This window comes from Prionailurus viverrinus, chromosome B3, assembly GCF_022837055.1.
Source record: "Prionailurus viverrinus isolate Anna chromosome B3, UM_Priviv_1.0, whole genome shotgun sequence".
Lineage (NCBI taxonomy): Eukaryota > Metazoa > Chordata > Mammalia > Carnivora > Felidae > Prionailurus > Prionailurus viverrinus.
Genome location: NC_062566.1, coordinates 19,390,105 through 19,402,969, shown reverse-complemented (window position 1 = coordinate 19,402,969; position 12,865 = coordinate 19,390,105). Strand labels below are relative to the sequence as shown.

The 12,865-nt window shown below is 34.2% G+C and overlaps 1 protein-coding gene across 1 annotated transcript in view; it reads right to left on the bottom strand.

Annotated features, from left to right (window-relative positions):
- Positions 1-504: 504 nt before the first annotated feature.
- LOC125168024 (uncharacterized) overlaps positions 505-12,865 on the bottom strand; it is a 76,560-nt gene continuing 64,199 nt past the window's right edge. Inside the window, exons 33-37 of the mRNA XM_047863007.1 lie at positions 11,385-11,502; positions 3,215-3,298; positions 2,631-2,772; positions 1,766-1,869; positions 505-1,084 (exon numbers count right to left, since the gene is read on the bottom strand). The gene's annotated coding sequence lies outside the window, so the exon portion shown is untranslated. The remainder of the gene's footprint in view (positions 1,085-1,765; positions 1,870-2,630; positions 2,773-3,214; positions 3,299-11,384; positions 11,503-12,865) is intronic.

Below are 12,865 nucleotides of genomic sequence, written 5' to 3'. Positions count from 1 at the left end.
GAAATTAAAGAATACAGATGGCTAATAAACATGAAAAAATGATCAAACTCAAAAACAAAAGAAATACAGTTTAAGACAATAGTTTGGGCTATCACATTGGCAAAAAAATTAAATATTTATAAAATCCATTATCTGTGAAGTTGTGGGGAAAGCTGGCAATCTCATTCATTGCCATTTGAGGATAAAGTTGTCACCACATTTTAAGGAAATCTTGTAATAATTTGAAATGTGCATATCCTTAATCCCAGTATTTGAACTGCTAAGTAATTTATTATGATATAATAGACAAGTGCAGAATTATTGATAGGGAGTTTCATTGCACAGAAATTTGGTGCTAACATAAATATCTATGAATGAGAAATGCTTATAACATTTAATTATATTTCACCTATAAAACAGTCATGCAGTCATTCAACAAATGACACAGATGTGTATTACTGAAATAGAAAAGGGTATTAAAACTGTTAAATGAAAGACAATTTGCAGAAGAATGTGTACAATATGGCCCTACTTCCAGAACCCCTCAAAATAGTTTGTGTGTATGTGTCTGTGTGACTGTATGTGTGCATCTATCCACTTAAAGAATGCACACAACTCCTTTAATAGAAGAAAACTTTGGGGGGGTAGAATTGGGAGGGAGGAGGGAACTTAATTTATATATTATATATTTAGATACACTTTGAAGTTTTGAAAAAAAAATTGTGTAGTTTCTTTTCAATATATCCAATATTTAAATTTTACCATACGGCAAATGGAAATTATAAATATATTTATGGGAGCACTGAGCAATTCCATCATTTTGAGATTCTTGTGCAATAATATTTCCTCTACTGAGGCTCCTGGGATTGAGTCAAGTGGCAGCAAGGGAAACAGTCACCATGCCCAAATTAAAGTCTCATCGATGATATCCCAACATGAGCATTTCTCAGTTAAGCATTTCTTATCTGCAGGAGGTGTCCACTGCAACACAGGAAAGAGACGAGTCTCCAAGCATAAAGAAGACTGTATCATTGTTTTGGTGAAGCTTGTAGTAGAAGTAATGGCACCCTCAGTAATAAATCCACCTCACATTTGTGGTCATCACCTGCAAGGATACAGGAGGGAAAATTGGCAAAGCTGTGGGACTTTTCTAAGGAGCTTATTGGGGGCTATGAAATTCTTATATACTCTACCTGTACATATCCTAGAATGAATCTACCCAGGGGACACACAGAAAGCCACATTTTCAGCTGCTGGGTCCACATTGGCCAGACAAATTACTTTAAATCTCCCTAAATCAAACATCAGTGCTACTTTTTCTTCCTTGCTGGGCTAAAAAGTGATAGGCACCTCCAACTATCTCAGATTTTTATCTCTTTCCCTCTGTATTGGCTTCTTAAAGTTCTAGGTCACTCATTCATTTGACCAATTATTTCAGAAGAAAATAGTTGTCTTCCCTCCAGTCTAATGGTTTTTGAGAACGACTGAATCTCATGAAACTGACTCTGTTAACACATTGGATCCAGCCAATTAGGAGCTTAGTTTATTGGATAAGAAAAGTTAAGAAAATCTTTCTTATTAACCATAACTATACTAACTGAAATGTAGAAAATCTATGAATGTATATAAGAAAAGCTGTATCTCTTAACTCACTATGCATTCTGGCCCTTGAAGTCAACTAGAATATAACCAGAAGTCATTAATCTTCAGAAAATTAACATCTAAGTTTCTGCCCAGACATGGTTGCCCCTAGAAAGCAAGGAATATTCTGAAAAAAAAACCTTACCTTCAGAGGGTAGCATTTGGACAACAGCCCCTTTGTCTGAAGAGTCTTGTTTCAAGGCTTTACTGGTATCATTCACTTCAAATGAACTCCCAAGAAGTGATCTTCTGAGGGGAAAAAAATGAAAAATTACACTTCCAATGAAAAAGGTAATTCAGCTGGAGGCTGGGAAGTTATTCTTTGGTACTCTTTATTGATTTTATTTGGAAGCTGCTTCTTAACTCTCACACAACTCAGAAACTATAGCTAGCTGCACCATAGCTCTATACATTTCAGTATAAGCATATTATGTCAGAGCCCTTATCTCTTGTGCATTTCCAAAATTGACTGGATTGCCTGAATCCCACTGAACATTATGTCTCTTTTTCCCCCATCATTTATTATTTTCTGCTTATTTGTCCACGCTACTTACAAAATCACTCAGTATAATCTATTTATGTATCTATTCTCAGTAAAAGTTTATTGAGAACATATTCCATGCCTGGAAATCTATAATTACTTGTACCACAAAAGTAAACTAAAAATGTCAGGCCATAAGAAATTAAAAGCCCATTTGATGAATCAAGCACAGAAATAAAGACCTGAGAAGTAACTTAGTAAATGGTCTCTTAGAGGTAGATACAGTTTTAGGACTGTTGAGGGTTTAGAGTTGTTGAGAAAGTCCTCCATTTAGGGATACCTGTTATTACCCACAGCTATAACTCCTAGTTACTGTAATGCCCACTATTAACTGGATATTAGATGGGCTTTTAATAATATTTAGCTACAACCAAATGTTATCAAGCTTAAGAAGAGGGAGATCTATCAGATCCTATCCATCTTGGGCTTTTTTCCAGTAAACATGATGTCCCTGATAATACAGTCATACCTGCAAGGGTGTCCAAAAGACCACAGGTAGGAATGGAGAATCACTGACTTAAAATTAAGTTGTTATCTTACTCTCTGGAGATAGAATTCAAGAAAGGCAAAGGCATAGACAATTTCTCTTCCCTTTTAGGCCCCATCATTACCTGGCAGGGGGAAACAAGAGGAAAAATAACATTTTAAGACAAAATATGCATACATAGTATAAATTTTACCTATATGTACATATAAACTATATATATTTTTAAATATTACACAAACGCATGTACATGTAATCTAATTTAACAACAAAACGTGCACAAATTGTGGGTATAGTGCTATACAGACTGGAAAGAGTGGATATTGCTAAGTTCTTGTGTGTCACATGCACAGCCTTCAAACATGCATTGCTCTTCCTTCCACCTGACATTGAATAGACCCAAAAAATGGCTGGCTAGTAATTATTTTATCAAGGTAAAATATTCTTTTTCTATTAAGGCTATATGTTATCAAACATACACACACACACACACACACACACACACGTGTGTATATATATATATATATATATATATATATATCTCAATAAAAACATGGTTTTTCTATTACCATCTCATGAAGTCCAAGAGAAGCTCCCACAGTTCCATTGACAAAAGAAAATTGTTTCTAGCTTATCAATTTTCACAAGACCATCTTTAAAAGAAAATATGCATGTCAATAATATCTAAATATTTGGAAGGATTGGATTAAACTAAATATCTCTTTTATAATAACAGTCTAATATTTACTCCAAAGCAATAATCTCGTGAAAGGATACATTCCTGTGCAAGAATCATAAATGTTCTAACCACTCTTCATCTAAAAGAATTCATAAATACAATATTTTTATCTATGATTGTGAAGAAAGCTCATACTGTAAATCATCAGTTTTAAACAACTTCAATAAAACAATAAAGTATAGGTGTTATAAAATGAAGAGTACACTTCATTAATATATTCAGAGTATCCTCAAAATTGCACAGAACAATGGCTTACATTTGATTTTCTGATCTCAAATTTGCTGATTACTCAGTAAAAAATAAAGAATTGTGTGTATCCTAAAGCAATGTCCTAACAATGTTTTTCTGAAGTCATCTGCAGAACACCATATCTCAACTTTAATCAAATGTATTTAGGTTTCTTTTTCATCATGTCAACCATTAAAATATCTTGAAATACTAGCTTTATGTAAAGGTATAAAATTTTAAAATTTATATTAAAGAAAAAAGTAGGCAAAAATCATAATTGTTAAAACATGCTTTTGTCTTCAGAATATAAACATGCTGATGTAATATTGTCTTATTTCATTTCCTGTTTCCTGACAAGTTTAGAAACATTTATCATAATGTAGCAGCTTATACTTCTATTTTCAAACACATTTTCCCCAAAATAATCTTACCTAAATTTTCAATTACAGATATTTTAAAGATGCTATTTTTATAAGATCTACATATTTCATCATATATTGGCATACATGTTAGTAGCTCTAGATAATTTGTTTCCAATAGAACTTTGGCTCCTGCTGAACTAAGGTTTATAAATCCTGGGGCCAGAGTAATAGTATATCACTGTGCATACATAATTCTCTCGTCTAAGAGTAAATTTGGTCCCGAAAATTGCTGTTGGAAAATGCATGAATATGGACGTTAGAGTTTTCTTAAAGTCCTAATGGAAGACAGTAGACTTTCCCTTCAAAGGAACCATAGAGACACAGTTCTTCAAAAAGTATTAATATCTAAGTTAGGATAATGTATCATGGAAGAGAAAGATATTAGGTGAGTCTAAATGGGAAAAGAAACACAATCTTCTAAAATTACTGTCTCTGCAAAGCCTGTTACTACTGAGGAAATCTTGGCAAAGTATAGCAACTGCTCTGGCTTCTATTACACTTGATTCTTACACAGTTAGATGACAGAAATATATTAATTTCTTTAGACTTGTATGACAGTGTGTCTCAACCTTTTTTTATTATCATGTGATTGGATATCCTTTTTAGACATTTTCCCCTAGTTTTCAATCCTCCCCCCCACCAATTTTAATACCACAAATATTCTGTATATCTGCTTATTTGTGTATGTGCATGGTGACTGTTTGGAGGGCCATAAACCACTATAATATTTAAGATTTCTTTTGCTCCCAAGAATTACTTTTCACCTCAGAAGTATGACATCAACTATGTTGAGAATCATGGTGTATAGTAATTTGAGAAAAATAACTAAACAGGTAGGAAGCATATAGAGTCTTCCAGCTTATCATGAAATGTGTTTGGGGTAGTTTCCCATTCTCTTCTAATGCTCATACTCAACAGGACACACTACTGAGGGCTCAGAGATGTTCTCTCAATCCCATATCTCACTTTGGTCCAATATAATCTTTATGCCTGAAAAAGGAACTATGCCTTTATGCTTTGGGCTAAGCACATAAATGTCAAAAATTCTAGAATACACAGGAATGAAAATCATGGAGGACTCACCATATTATTAATGTATACATGTGATGTGATTACAAAAGTTCTCATAAAATAGATTAAATTATTGGCTAGTTAAATATTGGCTAAAAACATAGATAAATATGAATGAGTGATATTATATTGTCAAGGGAACTTCTGGAAGATTTGCAGAGATAACCATTGTTGACGATGGAAATCTAAGTATCAGTGTTTAGTTGCTGAGTCCTAAGTGCAACTAAAACCTTGGATTCCTCCATATCCATCTCCCTTCAAGAAAACACGAGACATTTCTAATGGAGTCCACAGTCAGTAGTGATGCCCCTCTTTCATTCCTAACTCTAGTTATTTATGTCTTCTCACTTTGTTTCTTGTTCAGTCTAACTAAAGGCTTGTCAGTTTCATTAATCTTTGCAGAAATCCAACTTTTGGTCTCATGGGTTTTCTTCCTAGTAATTCTTGGTTTTGTTTTTATTTCATTGATTTTTGCCCAAATATTTATTATTTACTTCCTTTCACTTGATTTTCTAGTTTAATTTTTTTCTTATTTTTTAAAGCGAAAGTTTAGGTTATTTATTTGATGTTTTTATATTTACTCTTTTCTGATAGTCATTTAAAACTATAAATTTTCTAGGGCACCTGGGTGGCTCATTTGGTTAAGCCACCAACTTGATTTTGGCTCAGGTCATGATCTCACGTTTTGTGAATTTGAGCCCTGAATCAGTCTCTGCACCAGGCTCTGCACTGATGGCACAAACCTTGCTTCAGATTATCTTTCTCTTCCTCTCTCTTCCCCTCACTTGCTCGTGCTCTCTCAAAATAAATAAACTTAAAACAATTTTTAATGTTTATTTTTGACAGAGAGAGAGGCACAGAGTGTGAGCAGGGGAGGGTTATTTTTGACAGAGAGACAGGGAGACACATAATCCAAAACAGGCTCCAGGCTCTGAGATGTCAGCACAGAGCCCAACGTGGGGCTCGAACTCATGAACCATGAGATCATGACCTGAGCCAAAGCCCGAAACCCAACTGACTGAGCCACCCAGGCACCCCTTAAAATTTTTTTTAAAACTGTAATTTTCTTCTAAGCATCTCTTTTTATGTATCCCATTCAATTCTAAATGTTTTCTAGGGTTTTTTTTCATGATTTTATCTTTGACCAATTGGTTCTTTGAAGTATGTTAATTTTCAAATATTTGGTGATTTCCCAGATTTATTTGTTTTGATTCCTAATTTAATTCCCCTATGGCTATAGACCATACTTTACATGATTTTAATATTTTTAAATTCATTGAGTCTAGTTGTATGATGTAGCATATGGTCTATGCTGGAGAATACTCCAGATGTTTTTGAAAATAGTTTGTTTTCTGCTGTTGCTGAGTGTGTATATGTGTGTGTGTGTGTGTGTGTGTGTGTGTGTGTGTGTATCAGATCAAATTTATTGGTAAGATTGCTCAAGTATGCTATAACCACACTGATTCTCTAATTGGTCTGTCAATTATTAAGAAGAAGGTACTAAAGTGTCCAGTTATTATTACTGAACTATCTACTTATCCCTTCAACCATGTCTGTTTTTCCTTTGTTATTTGAGGCACTGTGGTTAGCTGATTATGTTTTATATCTATCTATCTATCTATCTATCATCTACCAATCTATCATATATCTGATTAATTAAACCATCTATCACTATATAATATTCTTTTTCATTTCTAATAATAGTTTACATTAATGTCTGTTTTCTCTGATGTCAGAATAGCCATTCCAGTTCCTTTTTGGGTATTCCTTGCGTAATACAGCTTTATCCATCATTTTAGTTTCAAACTGTTTTTGTATTTCATTCTAAATTGTATCTTTCATAAATAATATATAGCTATTTAATTTTTGATGGAATCTTTCAGTTTCTGTCTTTTAAATTTAATATAATAGTCATAGGGTGGGATTTATGTTTGCCATTTTTCTTTTTTTGATGTCTTACATCTTTTTGGTTCCTATGTTCATTCTTAGCTGCTTTCTTTTGTTTTAAGTAAGTATTTTCCTATTACACTGTTTAAATTCTTTGTACTTCTTTTAATATTTTTGAGTTATTATTGAGGACTCATCCTACTCTTTATAAAGTATATTTTAAATTATCAGAATTTCAGGTTAACAGTAACTTCGTTATATAGCATTTATATGTCTTGAACTCAGTTTCAGAAAAGTGCTTCTGTCACTCATGTTTTCCATATATTCCAACAGATAAATTACTGATGCTATCATTTATCCAGGCATGTTTATAACCATGACTATGAGCATGAAATAGGTGACATAAACTAAACACTAAGGATTCTGACATCACTGGACACTGTGATCATGTTTTGAAGTCAGAGAGACCAGCAAACACAATCAATAGCTGGCTAGCATAGACAGAATCTCACTGTCATTTGGATCATTATAGTTCCTTAAAAGAATATCAGTATTCTTGGGACAAAATGCATACCTACTGCTTAATTTTCATACATTTGTTATCACATAACATAGAAAAGAAAGGCAAAAATCCATAATCTCTTTTAATTTTGACCATCTAACAGCCCTCAAGGAATCAATAATCACTGAGAAAATTATGCAGCTCAGACAAATGTGTAAATGGCTCATGTGTAGGTACAACCATTTCTCAAATTTTCAGAACTACCATGAGAGTGCATCATTGCATTTCTTCTCAGATAAGAGAGCTGGTAAAAGTGACAAAATCAACTGTTCTTTGGTGAGATGGCAAGAATTCCATGAAATTACTATCTTAACTTCCAACCTACAAATCACAAGGACAATCAGAGGAGCTGAAAAAGAAAAACTTTTATATTCAGTGTTTATTGATAAGAGGTTATAAGTAATTACATACATTCATTGACCATGACAAGAAAAAAGTATACTTGTTCCATGGAATAGAATAGTATACAAAGTTATTTGTGCTAAGACCTAGTCAAAGTTTCTCCAAAGAATTCTAAGCATCATTCATCAAAACTAGGATCTCCCTTTAAACAGAAATGAACAGACCAAAGTAATATGAATATTAACGATTAAAATTATAAGAACTTGAAATGCAATAATTTCACCATTAAAAATATTCAATGCAGGGGCACCTGGCTGGCTCAGTTGGTTAAGCATCCAACTTCAGCTCAGGTCATAATCTCATGGTTCATGAGTTTAATCCCCGTGTCAGGCTCTATGCTAACAGCTAGGAGCCTGGATCCTGCTTCAGATTCTGTGTCTCCCTCTCTTTCTGCCCCATTCCCTGCTTCCACTCTGTCTTTCTCTTTCAAAATATAAATAAACATTAAAAAATTTAAAAAATATTTAATGCAGTATGTACTTGACTCCATCACTCAAATGTCTAGAAAAATTCTCTTTGGGTGACAAGAAATCAAACACTATGAATTCTTGTGACTGGATTAACAAGCAAATTAAGATACTCTCTGAGACATTCTCATACATAGAAACCATTGTTCAGCTTCCATTATGTTTCCTTTATCTAAAAAAATAATTGGTAACTAATGACTTAATATCTTTTGAATTGACTATCTAATTTACCTCAATGGACTATGCCTTACAAGATTGCAGCATATAAGGAAATCAGGTGAATGGCTTAAGGGTAGACAAAAACATAACTCATTGGTCTCAGTACTCATGTGCTGGTCCCCCAGTGTCTGATTATCATGAGTCTATGGTTGCTGCCAGCCAAGCATTCACAGAGTACCATGTCATTCCTAAATTAGATATTTATAGATCTCCGTACAACTCAATCAGCTTAGGTTTCAAATACCACAGACCTGGCTTGTACTACTACCTGACAAATATATGTATTTGCCTTACAGGATCCTTCAGCAGACTTCAACTCACAGAAGTGATTGTCACTCATTTTGTTCAGATTCCACATTTATAAAAGGGACGCTGATCCTAAGATATGTGGTAGACACTGAGTACTCCAGATTCCGTCTCCCTGGGACACACCTATACCATTTAATCATGGAGACTGGTCATCACAGTCAATGACTCAATCTCACAACTGATTAGTACAATCAGAGTTTTACTGTCATATGAATGTTAGAATGTCCTAAGAGGAATGTCAGTATTTTCAGGACAAAATACTAATGTTAGAATTCCTGTTGGAATTCTTTCAAGAAAAGGGAATAAACTCATATGAGACCCAGCTAGTGTTCTTGTCAACCTGTGGAAACAGAGTAAAAATATGGAAAGATGTGTATACACATCCTTTTGTCAAACATTCATAACACAGAAAGGATTATAATACACCTTCATATCAAAAGAACTCATGTTACTTAACTAGGACGTTTCTGTTGTTATTCAAAAAGAGAAGTCATAAAAATCTTGGAAATAAAAGAGACAAAATATTGGATGGCTCACTGATAATTAAGAAGTCACATTGGATTAACAGCTACTTCACAAAACCAATTATCTACTTAATTACAGATAAGTATTTTACTTAAAAAGCCATAAAAGTACATTTATTTAAAATTGATTATAACCCTTGGAGTGCATTGGTTTGTTCCATTCCAGAGAAAAGGAACAGATAAAAATGACAAAATCAGCACTTCTTTGCTACAATGGTGAGTATTCTATGACATTCATAAAATTATTCCATTCTACAAAAGCACAGAGGAAATTTAAAAATTTGTGAAATAACCTTCCCAGTTGAATGGTTACTGATGAGAGGTAGTTAAGGAATTAACCATATATTCCCTTGACTACATAACTAGAAAAATTATGCTTTTCCTCAGAAAAGGTGGTAGAGAAAGTCAAATTTCTAATACATCGGTCTCAAGGTATTAGATCCAGAGCACCCCCAGCATTACTCACTACGATTATAACTTATCTTTATGCATATAAACCCATTGATGGAATATAAACATTATCCAATTATATCAACATAAAACTTAAATAATTAGAAATTTAATAATTTCATGTTAAAATGTTTAATGAAATACCTAGTTTAATCTATCATGAAATATCTAGAAAATTTCTTCCTGAGTGACAAGAAAAAGAAAAAAAAAGTTCTAATCCCTGCGACTGGGCTAGCAGGCAAATTAAAACATATAAGATCATCCAATAAATATAATCTATTCTTCAATTTTCCCATAATTATTCTATTTAAGAGATAAATGACTAGCAAAAAATGAATAATTTCTAATTGACTATCTAATAAGGCCTAAACATGTTGATTCTCACAAATGACTATGACTAAAGAAATGGTGTAAATAGCTCATGTGTAGGCACAACTATTTCTCACAGTGTTCACTATTCATGTGCTGGTTCTCCACAGTCTGTTTACTGTGGGCTTATGAAGGCTACCAGTCAAGCACTCAGAGTTGGCATGTCATTCCATAATAGTTATTTATTGCCTCTGTACAATTCATTTCCACTAGCATTCATCAGCATGCTAGTTTTCCAATGCTATAGTCTTTTTTATTTGGTACTATGTCCTGACCAAATTGAATTCTCCTCCACTTTTTTTTTTTCTGTCTAGCATTATGGTCCCTGTGCTGGACCTCAGCTCACAGAAGTGATTTTGTCATTCATTTTCTTCCCATGTCAACAAGACCCATTTTTGAAGTCATCACTGATCCAAGCACATTTGCAAAAGGGATTTTGATCCTGATATAAAAAGGCAGACATTAAGAAATTAGGATTGTCTCACTAGGACACACTGAATCATACTATTCAATTATGGAGACTAGCCACTACTGTCAAGGACCCAGCCTCATTACTAACTAACTTAGCCAAATTCTTATCATTAGAGTGTTATAATTCACTGAGAGGAATGCCAGTATCTTCGGGGAAAAATGCTTACCAGCAAGAAAATTCCCACTGACGCTTGAGGATGGGAGGCAGAATTTTTCCTAACACTTTTTTCATTTCATGTCTCAAGGGGAAGAAATAAAAGATTTTATATGAAACTGAGTTCTTAGTCCATGTTGATCTGCTAGCATAGAATAAAATTAGGGAAAAATGAGAAGCATACACATCCATCTGTATCATGTACAACACAAGAGGTTTAGTATACATAAGTATATATAATACTATCTTTCAAGTAAGATCTTCTGATATTATTTAATAGAAGAAGCATACAAATTCTGGGGGCGGGGGGAAGTACACAGAATCCTCAGATGACCAAGGTTATAAAGGCCTCACATTGTTTGTATTAACAGATTCTCAAAATCATTTGTAATTTTGTTTGCTAAAGATAAATCATAGAATGTAAATAATAATAAATAATAAATTTTATTAAACATGCAATGTTACCTCTGGAGTGCACTATTCTGATTATTCCCATAGAAGTGAGCTGGTAACAAGTAACAAAATCAGTAGTTCATTGGAGCAGTAATAGGAATTCCATCCAATTCCACTATCACCTCTAAATCTATAAAAAATATACAGGGAAATTAGAAACTTTGACAAACAAAACCACCATAATTGGAAATTTATTAATAACAAATTATAAAAAATAAACTATAGTCACATGACTATCTATGTAACAACAAAATTTATGCTCAGTACTTGAAACAGGGAAGCATTGAAGGTCATAAGACCTTGGTCTCAAAGTTTCCCCAAATGGCCTCCATCAGCATCAGGCATTAAAGCTAGGATGTCCCCCCATCTTGCACTGTTGGTAGGAATGCAAACTGGTGCAGCCACTCTGGAAAACAGTGTGGAGGTTCCTCAAAAAATTAAAAATAGACCTACTCTATGACCCAGCAATAGCACTGCTAGGAATTTACCCAAGGGATACAGGAGTACTGATGCACAGGGGCACTTGTACCCCAATGTTTATAGCAGCACTCTCAACAATAGCCAAATTGTGGAAAGAGCCTAAATGTCTATCAACTGATGAATGGATAAAGAAATTGTGGTTTATATACACAATGGAGTACTACGTGGCAATGAGAAAGAATGAAATATGGCCCTTTGTAGCAACGTGGATGGAACTGGAGAGTGTGATGCTAAGTGAAATAAGCCATACAGAGAAAGACAGATACCATATGTTTTCACTTTTATGTGGATCCTGAGAAACTTAACAGAAAACCATGGGGGAGGGGAAGGAAAAAAAAAGAAAAAAAAAGAGGTTAGAGTGGGAGAGAGAGCCAAAGCATAAGGGACTCTTAAAAACTGAGAACTGGGGCGCTTGCGTGGCTCAGTCGGTTAAGCATCCGACCTCGGCTCAGGTCACGATCTCACGGTCCGTGAGTTCGAGCCCCCCGTCGGGCTCTGGGCTGATGGCTCAGAGCCTGGATCCTGCTTCCGATTCTGTGTCTCCCTCTCTCTCTGCCCCTCCCCCGTTCATGCTCTGTCTCTCTCTGTCTCAAAAATAAATAAACGTTAAAAAAAAACAACTGAGAACTGAGGGTTGATGGGGGGGTGGGAGGGAGGGTAGTATAGGTGATGGGTATTGAAGAGGGTATCTTTTGGGATGAGCACTGGGTGTTGCATGGAAACTAATTTGACAATAAATTTCATATAATAATAAAAAAAGAGACCAAAAAACCCAAAAAAACCCAAAAATAAATAAATAATAAAACTGGATGTTCCCTTCAATGTTAACTATGAAGCTTACTAACAAAATATGAATATTAGGCAGTAAAATCTACCTAAAACACCAAGAATTAAAAATGTAATCATTTTATAATTAAAAATGTTTAGTGCAGCATCTACTAAGGTCCACAGCCCAAATGTCTATTAGGGTGACAGAGGGAAAAATGTGCTGCAATTCTTGTGATTTCATAAGC